Below are 20,797 nucleotides of genomic sequence, written 5' to 3' on the forward strand. Positions count from 1 at the left end.
ACAGGCTCCAGACGCGCAGGCTCAGTAATTGTGGCTCACGGGCCTAGTTGCTCCGCAGCATGTGGGATCTTCCCAGACCAGGGCTCGAACCCGTGTCCCCTGCATTAGCAGGCAGATTCTCAACCACTGCGCCACCAGGAAAGCCGGAAACATTTTCTTAATAGCCTGAAGATAATTCAAATCTTGTTGAAATATGTGGTGGTGGATATGTGGATGTTCATCGTATTTTTTTCTGTATGCTTGAAAATAATCGTAATTAAAAGGTTTATTTTTTTAAAGCAATAGCATGCTATTTATTTTGCTTTAATTCTGTGTTCTTTATCTCTGAAAACTTCTAAGATCGTTACAACATTGTTGATCAACAAGCATTCGGGGAAACCCACTATGGGCACTTGTTAGATGGCCAGGAGAACTCAAGGGAACAGAAGATCCAGCAGCAGCTGCCCTCAGGAAGTTTACAAAGTGAACTTCAAACCTCACACCCTCCTGGGATGAAGGTCTTTTTCTCTTTTAAGTCTCTTTTGAGGAAGGGGAAATTCAGGGAAGCGCTAGTAGAGATCTCAATAGAAGATGAGAAATATGGAAATTATGAAGACAAAAGCTGCAAAGTGGAATTTGAATTTATGGAAGAGAAATCATCCCCCTCCCTTCTGAAGGAAGCAGAGAACAGCAGAAATAACAGCAGCAGAGACCTACCCCTTGGTAGGTAATAGAGTTGTTAGTACAGCTGCATCCCGTTGTACCCTGTATCCTCATCCTAAAACTGCTCTCCAACAGCCTTTGAACCTTGGCAATTTTTTTTTCTTTTTAATAGCAGTTATTACCATCTGGTGATCACAGCAATCACCAGTGTTTAGGTGTTTTGTTTTGGCTGCGTTGGGTCTTTGTTGCTGCGCATGGGCTTTCTGTAGTTGCGGCGAGCGGGGGCTACTCACTGCGGTGGCTTCTCTTGTTGCGGAGCATGGGCTCTAGGTGCGCGGGCTTCAGTAGTTGTGGCTCATGGGCTCTAGAGCGCAGGCTCAGTAGTTATGGCACACGGGCTTAGTTGCTCCACAGCATGTGGGATCTTCCTGGACCAGGGATTGAACCCGTGTCCCCTGCATTGGCAGGCGGAATCTCAGCCACTGGGCCACCCCTGAGCCTTGGCAATTTGATACTCACTTGGAGCCTTGCTGTGTCATAGAAGTGTGGGGAAGCCATCTTGTGAGTTCTTGGGGCCTCAAAACTCCTGCCTTCTTAACCTGAGCCGAGAAGCAGAGAAGCCCTTGGTTTCATAGCAAGAGTGAATGTTAAATGTGCCTGACTCCAGGGGAAAAGAAATTGGTCAGACAACAAATGCATCTATTTATATCCTATAATCTGCTGGGCCAGCAACATGCTAATAACCAGCTGGGCATGATGGAGAGGCCACAAGCCGACTGTCAGAATGGGAAGATCCCTACACTAGTGGTCAGTGAAAATAATCTGCATGAAAGTGCTGCATAAGCCAAAAAATACTGTATAAAGTATCCTTCCTGTTAGTATGAGCTGGTTTCACCACTTACTAGTTCATGTCCCTGGACAAGTAAACCTGTGCCCTCTTGGAGCCTCAGTTTCTGCATCTATAAAATGGAAATAATAGTTCTCTGTTTATCTTAGGGCTCTTGGAAACTCAGGTGAGATCATTTATGCAAAAATTCCTTGTAAACTGGACAAATGTAAAGTATTATTACTCAAAATCTGTTGTAGTTAAAAACAGTAAGACTTGAGAATTATGTATGCCAGGGAGAAATCAGTGGGAGGGATTGGGGAACCTTGTGTGGCAGCCACTAGCAAGCCATTTACCATTTATCCCTTTCTGGGCACACGGCTTGACCATATTCCTCAGCTTTCCTTGCAGTTAGATGTGGCCATGTAACTGAGTTCCAGCCAATGGAATGATAGTGATGTACACCACTTGGAGGCCTGGTCCATAAAATCCCCCACTGTACTCCTCAATGCCCTGGCACCCTGCTGTTGGCTTGATGCAGACAAACACAGTAACCTTAGAAGCCAGTGTTAAGATAGAAAAGCTACAAGGTAAAAGACACCTGGGGCTCTGAATCACCACCAGTGGCTTGGAGAAGAGCTACCCACTGATCTAGAACTTGCATTTTGGACTTTATAGAGGAAGAAATAAATTTTTGCTACACTTGGGCCATTATATTAGCTTGAACCATATGAAACTGCCAATATTTGACTTTTCTACCTATAAAAATGATAATTTCGGGCTTCCCTGGTGGCGCAGTGGTTGAGAATCTGCCTGCCAATGCAGGGCACACGGGTTCGAGCCGTGGTCTGGGAAGATCCCACATGCCGCGGAGCAACTGGGCCCGTGAGCCACAATTACTGAATCTGCGCGTCTGGAGCCTGTACTCTGCAACAAGAGAGGCCGCGATAGTGAGAGGCCCACGCACCGCGATGAAGAGTGGCCCCCGCTTGCCACAACTAGAGAAAGCCCTCGCACAGAAACAAAGACCCAACACAGCCATAAATAAATAAAAATAAATAAATTTTTTTAAAAAAATGATAATTTCATATGATTTAACCTATTAGATATTGTTTCAGCAACGAGTGCACCCTTAATAACACCATCTTAGATAAGGTCAACCTTTTCTATTTTATTTTACTTTTTAAATAATTATTATTTTTAAAAATATTTATTTGGCTGCACCAGGTCTTAGTTGCGGCATGCAGGATCTTTGTTGTGGAGTGTGGGATCTTTGTTGCAGCGTTCGAACTCTTAGTTGTGGCACATGGGATCTAGTTCCCTGACCAGGGATCGAACCTGGGCCCTCTGCGTCGGGAGCCCGGATTTTTAGCCACTGGATCACCAGAGAAGTCCTTTAACCTTTTTTAAAAATTGAAGTATAGTCAATTACAATGTTGTGTTAGTTTCAGGTGTACAGTAAAGTGATACATTTATATATGTATTCTTTATATATATGTTCTTTTTCAGATTCTTTTCCATTTTAAGTTATTACAAGAGACAATGTAGTTCCCTGTGCTCTGCAGTTGGTCCTTGTTGTTTGAGGAAGTCTTTTAAAAACCATGTTCTCGGGCTTCCCTGGTGGCGCAGTGGTTGAGAATCTGCCTGCCAATGCAGGGGACACGGGTTCGAGCCCTGGTCTGGGAAGATCCCACATGCCGCGGAGCAACTAGGCCCGTGAGCCACAACTACTGAGCCTGCGCGTCTGGAGCCTGTGCTCCGCAACAAGAGAGGCCGCGATAGTGAGAGGCCTGCGCACCGCGATGAAGAGTGGCCCCCGCTTGCCACAACTAGAGAAACCCCCGCAGAGAAACGAAGACCCAACACAGCCATAAATAAATAAATAAATAAATAAACCTAAAGTTTAAAAAACAAAACAAACAAACAAAAAAACATGTTCTCAGAGGTGCGACGGAAATTGGGATTGTTGAGCCCGTGGATAGTAAACAACTGCCTGCTTTTGGTTCAGATTCTGATGTAAAGATACTTGATGTGCTCCACAGAATGCTGGCCCACATAGTTTTAATTCATTGTCGAATTGAAAAAGTTGAATTCATTGCTGAATCAAAAATAACTGATTGTCATGCAGTCAAAATATTTTTCTTTTTCATTTGTTTTTTGACCTTTTAAGAATCAACATAGCAAAGAAAAAACCTAAAACCAAGCTAAACAAGGCCAAAAGAACAGAACCTCTTTAATAGATAAATAATTAAGCTGTTTAGGTCTTGAAAGAGACAGAAATTTATAATTATGCAGGGAGGAGTTCTTTCTAAAATACAGGAAATTCAGAAAATGGGAAAAGGTTGATAAAATTGACCACATAAAAACTTGTATGGAGGGCTTCCCTGGCGGCGCAGTGGTTGAGAGTCTGCCTGCCAATGCAGGGGACACGGGTTCGAGCCCTGGTCTGGGAAGATCCCACATGCCGCGGAGCAACTACGCCCGTGAGTCACAACTACTGAGCCTGCGTGTCTGGAGCCTGTGCTCCCAACAAGAGAGGCCGCGATAGTGAGAGGCCCGCGCACCGCGATGAAGAGTGGCCCCCGCTTGCCGCAACTAGAGAAAGCCCTCGCACAGAAACGAAGACCCAACACAGCCAAAAATAAATAAATAAATTAAAAAAAAAAAAAAAAAAAAAAAAAAAAAAACTTGTATGGCAAAAATAGTGTAAAATAGTCAAAATATGACAAGGAAATGGTTTAATATGTAAAGAGGTTAAATTAAAAATAAAAAGATAAAAAAATACAAATAACAGGTAATCCTAGAAAGAGTATACAAATGATCAATAAACGTAAGAGGAGTTATACCCAATCAAATTACCCTTATATAATAATAATACCCAGCGTTGACCAGATTGTCAGAAAACAGACATACATTATAGGTAAGAGTATAAACTGGTAGAAGCTTTTTGGAGGGCATTTGCTAACATCTATTAAAAGGGCTAATCAAGCAATGATATTGCTAGTTTAATGTACAAATATAGTCATAAACATCACTAAGATGTAGGTACTAGGATATATATTATAGCATTGTTCATATAGTAAAACAAACCAGAAACACCCCCAATAACCCGTAAATAAGGGCCAGTAAATAATCATATGTCCAAAAACTGCAACCATTAAAATACAGAAAAATCTCCCAGGTACCTATTTAGTAGAAAAAACAAAGTGCAAAACAGTGTGAAACCATTTGTGTAAAATCTTTGAAAGGATATGTATGTAATTCTTTTCTTTTTTTCCACTGGACCCATCTACAAGAAACTATTAACAGTTGCCACCTTTGGAGAGAGCAATTGGAGATTTGGGGATCAGAGGATAGGGAGACAGATTTTTGCTTTCCATTCCTTTCTGTATTGTTTCATTTTATAAAAACCATGTGCTTATGTTATTTTTCACATGTATTATTTTTATTTTTTTAATATAAAATAAACAAAGCCATAGTCCAAAGCTACCACAATGTACGTTTTATCTAAAGCTATGATACCGGCTATTTGTTTTGTTGTTTATTGGTTTAATTTTTTCCCTGCAGAGGGCAGGAGGGCTATATATTTTTTGTTAGCTTTGTGGTTTCACCAGTGTAATCACCAAGGCTTTTCAAATAAAGAACAAAGTGGGGAGTGTAAAGTAGGAATGAACAAATTATTTGAGATTCATCAGTTCTCCACATATTCCCTCCCTTAGTCCCCAATTACTAGTCTTTATACTTTAAGCTGAGAAATCACCCTATGGTTTTTAAGGTATTAAGGTCTCATCCCCATTTTATTATTTATTTATTTATTTATTTATTTATTTATTTATTTATTTATTTATTTATTTTCTGGCTGCACTGTGGGGCACGCGGGGGATTGAACCCACACCCCCTGTAGTGGAAGCAGTCTTCACCGCTGGACTGCTAGGGAAGTCCCTCATCCCCATTTTATAGCAGAAGAACTAGAATCACAGAAGAGTTATGGTGACAGAATTGTAAGTCCAGCTTCCACCTGTTTAATATAATGGGAGAAACCTAATGTTTATGAAATGCTAGACTGGGGACCTAAGGGTTGTAGTAAGTGTAAATTAAGGAAGATGATCTGATTTGATCTTAAATGATCTGTAATAATTTGAAAGAAAGCATAAATAGTTATTAAGATTTTGTTATTCATTCTTTACTTGTTCTAGATGTGCTTTTCTTTCTCATGGTCTTACTTAGAGCTTTCCTCCATCTCTCGTCAATTCTTAGAATTGGGTTTTCTTTCCTCTTCCCAAATCACAGATGTTTTCCCACCCTGTGAAATGTAGTGACTGGCTGGCCAGAGCTTACCATAATTGTGTTCTTCTGAAGGAAATCCTTTCTTTAACTGCCGGGAATTTCAGGCTCCAAACTGGGAGGTGAAGGGAGAAGGGGCAGGAATGCGGGGAGGTGGGAGGGGCGGATTTTTGGCATACCACCAGGTAATTGCCTTCTTTTCCCTTCAGCCATCTGAAGGTGACTGGCTGGAGGCCAAGGATAAAACCACAGCCTCCCAGGGCTGGAAGGGACAGACTTTCAGGAATCCTGGGAGGTTGAGACCAGTCATTTCCCTCCCTACAGACAGGACCTCTTTAAACCACAGCCTAGCCTAACTTTAATGCTTTCCAAAAGGAGAAATCATATAAACTCCATTGATCACATATCCCAGTGTTAAAAACAGTATCATAAAACCTTTTCTTTCATCTAAACCACAGTTTGGCAAACTTTTTCTGCAAAGGATCAGTAAATATTTTAGGCTTCACAGACCATATGCTCTCTTGCAACCATTTAACTCTGCTCTTGTTATGCAAAAACAGCCATAGATAATATCTAAACAAATGAGCTTGGCTATGTTCTAATAAAACTTTATGGACATTGAAATTTGAATTTCATCTAATTTTACATGTCACGTAAAATAATCCGTTTTTTTCCCCAGCCATTTAAGACTGGAAAAACCATTCCTAACTCATGGTCCATTCAAAAACAGGCAGCCGAGTAAGGTTTGTTGACTCCTGACCTAAACCACTGGTTTTCAAACTGCTTTGGCAAGTCCTCTGAGGGGTGAAAGAGCGCTTTGTGCTAAGCTGTCCCCACTCAGGCTTCCGTTATCCATTCCCCTTTTCTCTGTTTTATATATTGAGCTCCCAGGTTTCGTTTTATTTAAAGAAGCTGTTCCATTGCCAAAAGTTTAAAAGTTACTGATCTAACCGGCATCTCCCTTTTGCAACTTAAGCATATTTTCTTTTGCTCTTCCCTCAGTGGAGATGAATAGTTTGTTACGTAACTCATTTTAAGGGCCTCTCAAGAAATATTCAACCATTCAGTCTTAAATAAGCCTTGTCTTTTCATCTACTTCATAAGTCTGTCATATTTTGCCAACCCTTTATTTTACTTTTTTGATCTTTCTCCCCAAGTTCTCAAAGTCCTACAGAATTCTACAAAGTGAAGTAATACTTCACAAGGAAGAGTACCTTGCTGCATATCCCAGCATCTTTTCTCTGTTATTCAGGATGGCCAGCAGCGCCATGGCCTGAGGGAGAGTCCAAATTACGCTAGAAGAAAGAAACAAGTGGCAAGACCAAGGAGACTGTGCTTGGAGTCCGGTCTGAGGACAAAGAGAGTCCCTACGTGGGGAAAAAAAGAAGTCCTGAAGTCAGAATCTAGGAAAATCTTGAATGGACAAGAAACAAAGTGGTAAGTAGGTAAGAGCAATTTAGGATAGGTGCCACGAGGAACACAGGGATGCCTCAAGATCATCTCCTACGCCTCCCTGATACACAAATAATACATGTTCATCATAGCATATATATATATACTAAAAAGAATTAAAATCACCCATAATCCTACCACTCAGAAATAATAACTTAAAACTTTGGTGTGTGTCCTTCCAGAATTTTTTCTATGAACATGCATATGTGTACATTTTATACATTCAGTATTGCTACTTAGATGTCTCGTGGGCAACTCAGATTCGCCATGTGCCAAAAAAAATTTCTTCATCTCCTCTAAACCTGCTTTACGCATATCCACTGCCCATTTCAAAACCTAGGAAGGAGTTCCTGACCTTGCATCTCCCTCACCACCATACCATGTCTCACCAACTCACCTTGTTAGCTTTTCTCTTCCAGAAGTCAGAATAGTCACACTCTGACCCATTCCTCCTAAAACCTACATCTGATTCTTAAGCAAATATAAAACACATTTATTTCAAAGAGAGTTCTTTACATTTGAATAACTAAAAACCAGGCTTCCCAGTGTAGATTGGGCAGTGTCACTGCCAGGTAATATTCTGCTACCTGCTGGACATCTGAAAGTTGTCGTTGTCAGGGAAACAAATAAAGGCTGGTGCAAAGCCTTTTTCGAACTAAGACCTCAAACAGACAGACATCCACAATAGAATGAGCCAGTCTGGGCTGTTAAAGAGACTCTGGGTGGGGAGTTCTAGCTGCCCTGGACATTAAGGCCAGAAACCTGCCAGGTATCCAATTTCCTGTGTCCACTGCTGTGCAAATTCATCACGTGCTGCTCATCTCCTAATTTAACGATCCATATGCAGAGTTACCAGAAACCTTTGGGATTCCAAAAACACTGTCATCCCATATAGCACTCACTTCAGTAATACATCGCCCTTGCAAGCCGCCAAATGCCTGAAGATCAGTTACGCATTCATTCAGCAACTATGTACTGAGTACTGTGTTTCAGGCACTGTGTCAGATGCTGAGTACATAGTGAACAGGAAAATTAAAGTCTCTTGTTTTCTTGGAGCATAGGAGAGAAAACAGTTGCTAAGGGGTAAATTACAACAAGGTGTGAGGAATGATGTGATGGGAAAGTACACGACTCTAGGAAAACACAGAAAAGAGACTTTCCAACTTGGAGGTCAGTGAAAGTCTCCTTGAGGAAGTAACTTTTAAGTTGAGCCCTGAAGAAATAGACCTTAGCCACAAGGAAGAGGAGGTAATAGGGGACTTCCCTGGTGGTCCAGTGGTTAAGACTCCACGCTTCCAATGCAGGGGGTGTGGGTTTGATCCCTGGTCAGGGAACTAAGATCCCACATGCCACACGGTGCGGCCAAATAATAATAATAATAAAGAAGAAAGAGGAGGTAATAGAAGGCGAGCGATCTAGGTGGAGGAAGGGTAGCCTGGTGGCAAGGACGTGGAGAAGCTGCCAGAGGAGAAAGAGAGTGAGGTCAGCAGTTGGAAGGGAAAGTGAGGTCCAGGGAAAGGTTTTTGTTTTTATTTTTAATTTTATTTATTTATTTTTTGGATGCGTTAGGTCTTCGTTGCTGTGCACGGGCTTTCTCTAGTTGCAACGAGCAGGGGCTACTCTTCGTTGCGGTGCACGTGCTTCTCATTGTGGTGGCTTCTCGTTGCAGAGCACGGGCTCTAGGCATGCAGGCTTCAGTAGTTGTGGCACGTGGACTCAGTAGTTATGGCTCATGGGCTCTAGAGCCGCAGGCTCAGTAATTGTGGCACACAGGCTTAGTTGCTCCGCAGCATGTGGGATCTTCCCAGACCAGGGCTCGAACCCATGTCCCCTGCATTAGCAGGTGGATTCTTAACCACTGCACCACCAGGGAAGTCCCCAGGGAAAGGTTTTTGCTGTTGATATTTTTGAGGTTTTATAAGATGGGATAGAAAACAAATAAGGGTAAAATTAACCAACTGATGAATTTGAGTAAAGGGTATATGGAAAAGTTATCCCCTCCAAAGAAAAGTGATCATGTTAGTCCCCTGGTAGTAACTCTCTGATGGCTTCGGAAGACATGAAAAGGAAAACTCATTAGGACTTACAAAGTCCCTGAGAGGTAGACCCTGCTTATCTCCCTGGCGTTATCTCCTTTCATTCTGTTCTTTGATCACAGCCTTCCAGCCACATAGATCGGTGAGTACTTTAAGCACATTCCTGCTTCAGGGCCCTAGGACTCCTGGTTCCCTCCATCTGAGAAACTTCCTCCAACTCACCAGGCTGATTCCTCATTTAGATTGTAGCACATACATTACCTATTCAAAGAGCTTTCTGCAACCACGTTTCTAACATTTGACTCATCCCTCTACCCAAAACTTTTCAGAATCTCAGTTTTTTTTTATATATATAAATATATTTTATTTATTTATTTTTGGCTGCTTTGGTTCTTAGTTGCTGTGTGCGGCTTTCTCTAGTTGCGGCGAGCGGGGGCTGCTCTTTGTTGCGGTGCACGGGCTTCTCATTGCGGTGGCTTCTCTTGTAGCGGGGCACGGGCTCTAGGCGCACGGGCTTCAGTAGTTGTGGCACGTGGGCTCAGTAGTTGTGGCTCGCGGGCTGTAGAGCGCAAGCTCAGTAGCTTAGTTGCTCCGCGGCATGTGGGATCTTCCCAAACCAGGGCTCGAACCCGTGTCCCCTGCGTTGGCAGGTGGATTCTTAACCACTGTGCCACCAGGGAAGTCCTCAGTTATTTATTAACTCGCCTACTTCTGCCTCCTCCAGTGGACTGTAAATTCCCCAAGAGCAGGATCCATTTCATCTTGTGCATCACCCTGTCTCCTGCACTTAATTCGTATAAGAATTAATGCTTAATAAATAGTTTTTGAATAAATAAATGAACAAACAAGGAAGGAGACTGTGGCCAGAGAGCACATTAATGAAGGAAGTGGAGCCGTGATGACGACAAGGTTTGGGTGTAAAAGTGGGTGTGAGTCCCCGAAGTGCAGTGGAGACAGCTCTTTGAATGATGAATGGAGAGAGTAGATGTCTATGAAGGTAGGAACAATGATGTTGTACAGAAGGAGAAGACAGTTCCTGTTGTTTCCCTATTTCCCTCCCTTCCTTGGAAGCTGGAAAAGGAGCTGCCAGGGATTAAAGCATTTGCTTCTACTCACTGTTAAAGCTGCATTTGAATCTTTGCAGCACTCCTAGAATATAGAAGCTGGAACACAGCCTAACAGAGTCAAAATCCTGACTTTGATTCATAAACATGTTCAAAAAAAAGAAAAAGAAAGGAAAGAAAAAGAAATTGTGGTTAGGACCTAACCATAGTCAAGAAGTTTCTTTGACTTCCATTGGTTTGGTATTAATGGAAGCCTTTTATCTTCAGGACTTTGTACTTGGGCTGCCAAGCAGAGGAAGGGAAAAATGCAGAAAGCTCTGTCTGCATAATCACACCCTCCCCAGATTCACCCCCTGGTTCTCAGAGGCCCCAGGCTAGCATGAGAAATCAGTGGGAAAATATTCCTTTAGATGTCAAATCCACAGCTTCTACCAGAAAACAAGGACAGATGAATAAAGCCTCAGGCAAGGACAGGCAGGCCCTAATGTTGCTTATGTGAACATTCTAAAAATTTCCTCATAAATGCTTAGCGTGGAGTTCCTAGACCAAATGCTAATATGTTCTGACCTAAAACACAGTTTATAAAATTACGGGATCCTTACTAAGGGCACCTCACCCTCACCCTCATGGCCTCTATTTCTTGGCTCCCTCCAAAAAAATTACCTTGTATATAAGCATTTTTAAATTTTTTATTTTTATTTTTGTAAAATACATTTATTTATTTTATTTATTTTTGGCTGCGTTGGGTCTTCATTGCTACGCGTGGGCTTTCTCTAGTTACAGCGAGTGGGGGCTACTTTTCATTGTGGTGCGCGGGCTTCTCATTGCGGTGGCTTCTCTTATTGAGGAGCATGGGCTCTAGGTGCGCGGGCTTCAGTAGTTGCGGCGTGCCGGCTCAGTAGTTGTGACTTGCGGGCTCTAGAGCGCAGGCTCAGTAGTTGTGGTGCACAGACTTAGTTGCTCCGCGACGTGTGGGATCTTCCCAGACCAGGGCTCGAACACGTGTCCCCTGCCTTGGCAGGCGGATTCTTAACCACTGCGCCACCAGGGAAGCCCTGTAAGAATTTTTTTAATAAAAGTTTTAATTTGGGAATCACTTTAGATTTACAGAAAAGTTGCAACAATAATACGGTGCCCATAGACCCCTCATCCAGTTTCTCCTGTTGTTAACATCTTATGTTACTATAGGATGTTTGTCACAACTAAGGAACCAACGTTGGCCCACTACTATTAAGTAAACTCCACACTATTTAGATTTCACTGGTTTTTCCCTAATGTCCTTTTTCTATTCCAGATTTCATCCAGGGCACCACACTACATTTAATCATCTTGTCTCTTTAGGCTCCCCTGGGCTGTGACAGTTTCTCAGATATTCCTTGTTTTTTGATGACCTCGACAGTTTTGAGGAGTATATTTTGTAGAATGTCTCTCAAGACGGGATTTTTTTTTTTTTTTTAAATCACAAATAGATTGGAGTTATGGGTTTTTGAAAAGAACACCTCAGAGGTGATGTGCCCTTCTTATCATATCAGGGGTAGATGACATTAGATGACATCACTGGTGAAGTTAGCCTTCATCACTAGGTTAAGGCAGAATTTGCCAGGTTTCTCCATTATAAAAATATTTTTGGGAACTACCCTGAAGGTTCAGTGGTTAAGACTCCACGCTTCCACTGCAGAGGGCGTGCATTCAATCCCTGGTTAGGGAACTAAGATCCCCCATGGCACGCGGTGCAGCCAAAAAAAAAAAACAGTTACTTTTTTCTCCCTTTCTGTAATCTATTCTTTGGAAGCAAATCACTAAATCTAGCCTACTCTCATGAAGGTGGAAGTGGAATGGAATGGGAGAGGGGTAGAGATTAAGTTCACCTCCTGGAAGAGGGCCAATCTACATATATTAAATGGAATTCTGTCAGTAAGATTTGTTTCTTCTTCCCCATTTATTTGTTTATTCATTAATTCATTCATATCTGTGTGGACTCATATATGCCAAATTTTACTCTGAGTTATAATCCAACACTATGTTATTAATTTTGTTACTAAAATTGTTCCAACTTTGCCTATCTGGAGTTCTTTCAGTTGGTCCCTTGTGTCCCTTTCACATACTCCTTTTCTGGGTGTTGCAGAGCTGGTGCTGGCCCACTAGTGAGTGGGGCTAGATCCCGGGTCTCTGGCTGCAGGGTCCTGGGGTTCCAGAGCTGGTGTTAGCACGCTGGTGGGCAGGGCCAGTTCATAACATGGCTGGCTGCAGGGTCTGGGGTGTCCCAAAGCTGGTGCTCACCCACTGGTGGGTGAGGCTGGTCCTACGGCTGGTGCTGGCCCACTGGTGGGCAGAGCTGGGTCCCAAGGTCTCTGGCTGCAGGGTCCTGGGGGTCCTGGAGCTAGTGCTGGTGTACTGGTGTGTGGGGCAGGGTCCTGGGCCATCTGGTAGACAGGGTCGGGCCCCATGGCGGGTGTGGGCCTAGAGGGACTTAAGGCCTACTGGTGGGTGGGGCTGTGTCTCCATCAGACTAGTTGCTTGGTCCAAGGTCCTAGTACAGGTGCAGAAAGGCTGGTGGGCGGGGCCAGGTCTTGGTACTAATAAGCTAGAGGGAGGAGCCCAAAATGGAACTTGCCATCACCAGCATCCACATGGTAGAACGAGCTCCCAGAAATGACTGCCACCAACGTCGTGTCCCCAGGGTGAGCTCCAGTTGCCTCCTGCCTCTCCGAGAGGCTCTCCAAGATCAGCAGGTGGGTCTGATCCAGGCTCCTTTCAAATTACTGCTTCTGCCCTGGGCCCTGGAGCCTGTGAGATTTTGTGAGCTCCCTTTAAGAGTGGAGTCTCCATTTCCCACAGCCCTCTGGCTCTCCGGAAAGTAAGTCTTGCTGGCCTTCAAAGCCAAACATTCTGGGGGTTTATCTTCCTGGTGTGGAATCTAAAAAAACAGAACAAATGAACAAACATAACAAAACAGAAACAGAGTTATAGATACAGAGAACAAACAGGTGGTTGTCAGAGGGGAGAGGTTTGTGGGGAGGAAAGAAATAGGTGAGTGGGGGAGATTAAGAGGTACAAACTTCCAGTTGCAAAATAAATGAGTCATAGGTAAGAAATATACAGTGTAGGGAATATAGTCAGTAAGTATGTAATATCTTTACAAGGTGACATATCATAACTAAACTGATCATGGTGATCATTTTGAAATGTGCATAAACACCAAATGACTATGTTGTATAACAGGAACTAACATAGTGTTGTAGGTCAATTATACTTCAAAAAGAAACAAACTCATAGAAACAGAGATCAGATTTTTGGTTATCAGAGGTGGGGGTAAGGGGAGGGGGAATTGAATGAAGGCAGTCAAAAGGTACAAACTTCTAGTTATAAATAAGTACTAGGGATGTGATGTACAACATGATAAATATAATTAACACTGCTGTGTGTTACCTATGGAAGAGATGAAGAGATGTCAAGAGTAAATTCTGAGCTCTTGTCACATGGAAAAATTTTCTTCTCTATTTCTTTAATTTTGTATCTGTATGAGATGATTGGTGTTCACTAAATTTATTCTGATAATTTCATGATGTATGTAAGTCAAATCATTTTGCTGTACACCTTCAACTAATGTGCTGTATGTCAATTTTTTTTTAAAATTTATTTTTGGCTGCATTGGGTCTTTGTTGCTGTGCACAGGCTTTCTCTAGTTGCAGCGAGCAGGGGCTACTCTTCGTTGCGGCGTGCGGGCTTCTTGTTGTGGTGGCTTCTATTGTTGCTGAGCATGCGCTCTAGGCACGCGGGCTTCAGTAGTTGTGGTGCACGGGCTCAGTAGTTGTGGCTCGTGGGCTCTAGAGCACAGGCTCAGTAGTTGTAATGCATGGGCTTAGTTGCTCTGCGGTATGTGGGATCTTCCCGGACCAGGGCTTGAACCCGTATCCCCTGTATGTTGATTATATCTCAGTAAAACTGGAAGAAAAAATGTATATATTATATATAGTTTAATCATTAATTTGTACCATAGCAACTAAACCAGTTATTTTCATACTTTGATTTGCAAATTCTAGCTTCTTAGATCTTTACTGAAATCATTCAGCATGATTTTTAAATTTATTTATGCTGCCTGTTGTATAGCTTGCACTATAAATATCAAAGCACTTGAAGCAGGACCCCTGCTTATGATATAAAAATGGAGGCAGGAGACATAAATCTGAGGAAATATATAATTAAATGTTACAACAGAACATGATATAGTGGATATATGAATGCTGAAGGAATTCCAAAGAAAGAAAAATAATTTCTGACTTAGCTAATGTTGGTGTCACATGATTGCTTACATGTGGCAGAGGCTTAGTGCTCACCCATAATTGTGTTCTTTTCTTCCTGGCCCACAGCTAGAATCCATTCCGGCTTGCACTACACTTAGGTGTGGCCATGTGACTGTGTTCTGGCCAATGGCACGTGAGCACACGTGGCAGAAACCACTTCTGGGTCCAGAAAAACCTCCCAAGCACAATCCTCACTCTTTCACCACCCATTCTCCTGCTGAATGGAGACGACTTTAAGGACAAAGAAATAGGTGGAGCCATAAGATGGAAAAAACCCTGTCCAAAATGTGGAAGTGCCAAAGATAACTCTGCTTACCTCCAATAAGATCTGGCTTAAAGCTCAGAAAATGTCTGGTACGTATTCAATACATGATGACAGTGGAACTGATGTTGATACTAATCTGAAGAGCAAATAAAGGGTGCTAAGTAATCAAGACTGATTTAACAATCGTGATTTCAAATTAAAAGAATAACAATAGTATTTTACCTTTATAAGAGTATCTGAGAATGTTCAAAGCATCTGTGCGTCCATTAATTTATTCAAACCTGACTGAGGTAGTAAGGAATAAGGACACTGAGGTTCAGAAAGAGTGTTTCTATCACTAGCTCAAGGATCATGGGCTTCCCTGGTGGCGCAGTGGTTGAGAATCTGCCTGCTAATGCAGAGGACACGGGTTCGAGCCCTGGTCTGGGAAGATCCCACATGCCGTGGAGCAACTGGGCCCGTGAGCCACAACTACTGAGCCTGCACGTCTGGAGCCTGTACTCCGCAACAAGAGAGGCCACAATAGTGAGAGGCCCGCACACCACAGTGAAGAGTGGCCCCCACCTGCCACAACTAGAGAAAGCCCTCGCACAGAAACGAAGATCCAACACAGACATAAAATAAAATAAATAAATAAATAAAAAATTAAAAAAAAAAAAAGGATCACTCTTCTAACTAGCAGAGCTGGACTAGACTCCAGGCATCTTTACTAGGGCTAGTGTCTTTTCATTTCACTTCTGGAACAAATCTGATCCTCAGAGTGGCATGATGAGAGACTTTCAAAAGAATCCACAGGAAGGGATATTCCAATAACAGAAAGTTCAAAGCAAAGATTGAAAAGTTATAGGGTTCTGAAAAACAGAGGCCCAAACCATGTAATGTTGCATGATTGTTTTTGAATTTCCTTGATTCCCCATCAAGTTAGGTCCTGCATAGACATTCAGGTTCACTCTTTGTTTATTGCTTGGCTTGAGTCACTAAAGTCAGTTGATCACACAGTTACAGTGTGCAACCCAAACACCTGAGGGCTGATTTCTTCCCTCCTCTGCTTCGTGATGAAAATTTCTCAAGTGAGTAGCTGTTCTTTGCCAAGAGGAAACTTCACTTAAAAATGCTTAACAGAAGTGAAGAGTCCTAGTTTCTTTTTCTCAGGAAACTTTTGAATAAATAAGTAGGGAAATTTAGTTGGAATTTTTAAAAATTACAACTCATGGGGGTTAAACTCTGTATTATTTGATAAGCTTACTTCCTTTAATCATAGCTTTTCTTATTCAAGAGTGTTCTTTAAGTTAAATCATTTGGAGGTCACTTAGAGTAGTACTTCTCTGAGTAATATCGTTCTACAAAATGTACATGGATGGTGTATTTTCTGGGTCCTTGAAAGAATGAAGAATGTGTGAGAATGCTTTCTGTTGTACAGCATATGAAGAACAACTTAGCTGGATATAGGAGTGTTGGATCGCAATCATTTTCCCTCAAATTTTGTGGGTATTACTTCACTGTATTCTGCTACTTGGTGTTAAAGAGGAGGAACGTGATTATATTTGATTCATTTTTTTTTGAGGTAGCTTTTTTTTTTTTAATTAATTAATTTATTTTTGGCTGCGTTGGGTCTTCATTGCTGCACGTGGGCTTTCTCTAGTTGCGGCGAGTGAGAACTACTCTTCGTTGTGGTGCGCGGGCTTCTCATTGCAGTGGCTTCTCTTGTTGTGGAGCACGGGTCCTAGGTGCGTGGGCTTCAGTTGTTGTGGCACTTGGGCTCAATAGTTGTGGTTCGGGGGATCTAGAGCACAGGCTCAGTAGTTGTGGCGCATGGGCTTAGTTGCTCCCCAGCATGTGGGATCTTCCTGGACCAGGGCTCAAACCTGTGTCCCCTGCATTGGCAGGCAGATTCTTAACCACTGCACCACCAGGGAAGTCCCGAGGTAGCTTTTTAAATAAAATGTCTCAATATTTGTCAGATTTCTTTTTTCTATTCTTAAATTAAAACAAAAAATTCTGATTGTGAAAGTGAGATTGGAGATTACAGAAAATTTGGGAAGTACAGAAAATTTAAAGAAGAAAATTAAAAATAATCAATGAACCTAGTACCTCAAGATAACTATTGTTAATATTTTTTTGTGTGTTCCCATCTAGTCTTTATTTTTAGTGTATTTTTAATATGGTTAACTCTTGAACACAGGTTTGAACTGATGGGTCCACTTATGTGCAGATATTTTCAATAAATATATTGGAAAAATTTTTGGAGATTTACGACAATTTGAAAAAACACAGACAAACTGCATACTCCAGAAAAAATTAGAAAAAGTTAGCTAAGTCATGAATGCATAAAATATATGCAGATACTGGTCTATCCTTACATATGCATAAGGTGAGAAATATTTAATATAAAATTAATAATGTGTTAGCTTTCTTACTGTTTTATAATTTTGCTTTCCAAGAATTTCATTACCATACAGTATGCCTCTCTGTCTCTCTCTCTGTCTCTCTCTCTCTCCAGTAATTGGAGAACTGTGTGTTGGCCTATCATCACAGGTAAGTGGTTTTTTAAAAAAAGTAATAATGTTTCCAATACTGTATTATGAATATGACTGTAATACTGTATGCCATAAAAATTTTATAATAACTCATTCAGTATTGTATAGGCTGGCTACCATGAAGCAATTGTATTGATTACACTAGGCTACCGTAAAGCAATCATATTGCTACTTCTTCTTTATTGATGCATGAATTGTTATACCTGTATATAAGTACGAATTTCTTTTTCACGTTATCTTTTCATTTTTGATGCTTAGTGTTAGTAATTTGTATAACATCCACAATGTTTTGTATCATATAAGACAATATTGATGTAGTTACTGATGATTCATCTTATAAATAGACAACATAAATTTACGGTACTGATAAACACAGTACAGCACTATAAGTGTATTTTCTCTTCCTTCTGATTTTCTTATTTGTTGTTGTTGTCAGTTTTGGGTTTTTTTTTTAATTTAACTTTTTTGGCCACATCACACAGCATGTGGGATCTTAGTTACCCAATCAGGGATGGAACCCATGCTGCCTGCAGTGGAAGTGTGGAATCCTAACCACTGGACTGCCAGGGAAGTCCCTAGAGCCTACAGTCTTAATCTTTAATCTATGTTGCCTCAACTGAGTTTTTGTGAAGGCGCAGTTGGAACAACTTTTAACCTCATTTGAGAAAGTTCCACATCATGTTGCTACGTCTAGGCTGACCAAGAAACTAGCTATAATAGTTACCACCACAGTTTGGAGATCATTCTTCTGAACTGTACCATTAATAGAGGGCTAAAAAAATGGCTTCAAGGCTGCTGGGTACATAGAGAAACCAAATGTTGGTGATTATAAAACAGCACCCAACTTTTTGGAAACTCCTCCCATTCATTGGTGAAGTCTGTGTCTTTCTCTCCTTGAAACTGGAGCAATGGATTTAAAGGACAGAACATGAAAATGGAAGGCAATTAACTTTAAGCACTGGATCATTGTACTGCTTGGTTGGTAAGTCTCTCCCTTATTCATTCAGTCTCATTACAGCCTTATGCCCAATTCTGTCAAGTTACTGTTAGATCTGTTTCTAAAGTTTGGAGATGTTCATTCATGTTGATTTTCTGGCTGGTGAAAAGGTTTTTGACTTGGAAGACAAAGTACAATGAAATATGAGATTGGATTAACTTTTTTTTGTTTTGTTTTTGTTTTGTTTTGTTTTGTTTTGTGACAGCGTCACACAGCTTGTGGGATCCTAGTTCTCCGACCAGGGATTGAACCCAGGCCTTCGGCAGTGAAATCACGGAGTTCTAACCACTGGACCGTCAGGGAATTCCCGATTGACTTCTATTTTTAACTTATTGGTTAGAAAGATACATCACTCATGGTAACTGGGAAGACTTGTACTAATGAAGCCAATAAATATACATAGTAGAGCAGTTTGCAAAGAAAGAAAAATGCTTGCCACAAGAAGGTACTGTCAGCTAACCCCATCAAAGGAGAATCCAAATGTTAATCTTGACTAGGACCCAAGGTAATACTTATATAACACGTCACATGGTGTTTAACCCAAGTATCCTAAAATGAATGCTACCTGCGTGATCTGCATTTGGAGTTAGATGATATAATAGGGAGTAACTCTCAGAATTAAAATTTTGGCCAGGGCAGTTAAAGTCAAATCAATCATAAATTCATTTTTGTATCACATTAAGAACTGTTTTATAAAATAAGATATAGAATTTTCTTATTAACTAAAATGTCTTGCTTTTTGACTTTACCATACTACCAGGCATAAATGAGCAGGAATGAGCAGGGTACTGATAGACATGAATTAAAGTCTCAGTCATTTGGCACATGGACATAAAATGGGAGGAAACTTTTCAAGGTAGCAATAGAAAACCAAGTAGTGCAATATATGATTCATAATCTTGTTTCTGAATATGGGCACAGCACTAAGCTACATTTATATTTGAAATTAATGATACTGTATAGGTAGTAATCAAATATTATGGTGTTTGGCGTCTCTTATGCCTAATTGGACGGAGAAGGCAAGTATTCAGAGAGCCTGAAAATTCTGTATGTTTTCACAGCCTGTTTCTAGATTGCAAGACTGAAGTCAGTTAAGTGGATTTGAGAGGGATTTGTTGATAATATTGGCATAGCTAAAGTCCTAAAAGAAATCATGAGTAAATATATTAATAAAATTTGAATGAGAGCAATTCAAGCTGCTTCGTTTATGCAGAAATTGACAAGCTGATTCTAAATTTCATATGGAAATGGAAGGGTCCCAATAAAGCCAAAACAATCTTGAAGAAGAACAAGGTGGTAAGATTCACACTTCTTGATCTCAAAACTTACTACAAAGTGACAGTGAATCAAGAGTGTGTGGTACTGGCATAAGCAGAAACAATAACATCAATGGAATAAAATTGAGAATTCAGAAATAAACCCATACATGTAGGATCAATTAATTTTTTTTAAACTATTTATTTATTTATTTGGCTGCTCCGCTTGGGGGAATCTCACTTCCCCAACCAGGGATGAACCCACATCCCCTACAGTGGAAGTGAGGAGTCTTTTTTTTTTTGGTATTTTTCTTGGTTTGTTTGTTTGTTTTTTAATATCTTTATTGGAGTATAATTGCTTTACAATGTTGTGTTAGTTTCTGTTGTACAACAAAGTGAACCAGCTATAAGTATACATAGATCCCCATGTCCCCTCCCTCTTGAGCCTGCCTCCCACCCTCCCTATCCCACCCCTCTAGGTGGTCATCGAGCTGATCTCCCTGTGCTATGCAGCTGCTTCCCACTAGCCATCCATTTTACATTTGGTAGTGTGTATATGTCAGTGCTACTCTCTCACTTCGTCCCAGCTTCCCCGTCCCCCTCTCCGTGTCCTCAAGTCCGTTCGCTACGTCTGCGTCTTTATTCCTGCCCTGCCACTAGGTTCATCAGTACTGTTTTTGTAGATTCCATATATGTGCATTAGCATACAGTATTTGTTTTACTCTTTCTGACTTACTTCACTCTGTATGACAGACTCTAGGTCCATCCACCTCATTAAAAATAACTCAACTGGGACTTCCCTAGTGGCTCAGTGGTTAAGAATCCGCCTGCCAATGCAAGGGACACGGGTTCAAGCCCTAGTCCGGGAAGATTCCCACATGCCGCGGAGCAACTAAGCCCGTGTGCCACAGCTACTGAGCCTGTACTCTAGAGCCCACGAGCCACAACTACTGAGCCCACATGCCACAGCTACTGAAGCCCACACACCTAGAGCCTGTGCTCCACAACAAGAGAAGCCACCGCAATGAGAAGCCCGCGCACCACAGCAAAGAGTAACCCCCACTCACTGCAAGTGGAGAAAGCCTTGGTGCGGCAGCAAAGACCCAACACAGTCAAAAATAAATAAATAAATAA

Source organism: Balaenoptera physalus (genome assembly GCF_965194825.1).
Source record: "Balaenoptera physalus genome assembly, chromosome: 6".
NCBI classification, from domain to species: domain Eukaryota; kingdom Metazoa; phylum Chordata; class Mammalia; order Artiodactyla; family Balaenopteridae; genus Balaenoptera; species Balaenoptera physalus.